This window comes from Pinus tabuliformis, chromosome 8 (assembly GCF_031772625.1).
Source record: "Pinus tabuliformis cultivar Carrire ecotype Pingquan chromosome 8, CPIR1, whole genome shotgun sequence".
Lineage (NCBI taxonomy): Eukaryota > Viridiplantae > Streptophyta > Pinopsida > Pinales > Pinaceae > Pinus > Pinus tabuliformis.
In genome coordinates, this window is record NC_142294.1 from 1,333,530,459 (window position 1) to 1,333,532,205 (window position 1,747).

The window sequence follows — 1,747 nt, forward strand, 5'->3', positions numbered from 1 at the left end:
TCAGCAATGCTAGTAGCTAAAATATATCTAGGATCTCTTAGGTCCTTAATTACAACATCGTGAGGTGAAAATTCAACGATTTTACCTTCACCTGAATGAGTTATCTGATATACAGATAGAAGGTTGCAGGATAAGGTTGGAACACATAATACATCATTAAATTGACCATTGTCTAGATGAATAGTTCTAGTCCCTACAACACTAAGAGATCTATCATCACCAACATATATATTTTTGGTGTTACAATCATTTAAAGAAGAAAACATGGCTTTGTTTTTGGCCATGTGATAAGAAGATCCAGAATCAATGAGCCACTCATGAGAATGAGAAGAATAAGATACATTAAGTGCATAACCAGACCGAGATGCTTGACAACCACATGCAAAAAGTGTTATTCCTGAAGATGAAGTTGAAGTTGAAGAATGATCCAAATGGATGTTATGCTTCTTCATTGCTGCTTCCAAGGCTTCCATCTTCTTAAAGCATTTGGATTCTAAGTGGCCATCTCGATTACAAAAGTTGCAATGTCTATTAGTCTTCTTCCCTTTGTTTTTATTTTCCTTATCATTTTGTTGAATTGATTTTTCATTTTGAGACTGAAATTGCTTAGGACCCTTGTATGGTTTAAGACCATTCTTTTTAGGATACTGCTTCTTAGGATTCTTTGAATTTGGTTGTTGTTGGGTAGCTAATGCTTTCTTAGAAGAGTTTCCAAGATTAAGAAGACCAAGATGTAAGATTTTTTCTTGTTCTCTTATTAAAGAATCACAAAAGGCATCAAAAGAGGGGGACTTGCAGTCTTGTCCTTGAGAAATAAAGGCTTCTCTAGTAGAATGGAAGGTGGAAACAAACACAGAGTAGGATGGTCCCAACTTAGTAAGAATGGAATAGATAAGGCTACCATCTTATTTCTTAACCTTAACACCTTCCAAGAGAAGTCTAAGGGTCTTGAACTTGGACAAAAAATCTTCAATGGAAGAAAAATTATTGGGGTCCAACGTAAGCAACTCATTTTCGAGTTGATGGGATCTGATTTCATTTTTAATTCCAAAAACTTTAGTGAGTTGTTTCATTCCTTCATTAGGGGTATCAAGTTCTGCGATATGGAATCTAAGGTCTGGAGAAATAGACATCCCTTTCAACCCACGTGCTTGATCTTGCCTATTTTCTCATTTGGCTGCCTTATCTTCATCTTTAGGTTTAGTTTCTTGGCATGAGGCTATTCTGTAAAGACCTTTACTTCTAAGTAAATCCACAATGTAGGTCACCATTGGAAGTAGTTGGTGTTGTCAAGAATAACCTGGCATGAACTTTCCATTTTAACAGAAACTGAAGCTGTAGATGCTAAAACTAAGTGTTCCAATGGAAAGATCTCGAAATATTAGGCTGATTAAAAAAAAACGGCTTCCGGATGAAGAAGCTATGGATTTTTGAAGAAAAGTCGTTGAAGATGTCGATGAAGTGCATGAATGTGCGGAAATGAATGATAATGTTATATTTAAAAAAAAAAAAAACCTCTCCCTTTCCAAACTTAATCTAATTACCTCACTTTTAAAAAAGATTATGTGACCTACTTTTATAAATAAGTGAAAGTCACTTTTACAATGGTACTTTATGAGCTACCCACTAAATTGTAACTTAAGTAAAAGATAAAGAGGATTTGGAATTATAAGTGACTCACTTTTTATAATGGGTGAGAACACTTTTACATAAAGTAACTTTAAAACATAAGCTACATGTGTTTTTT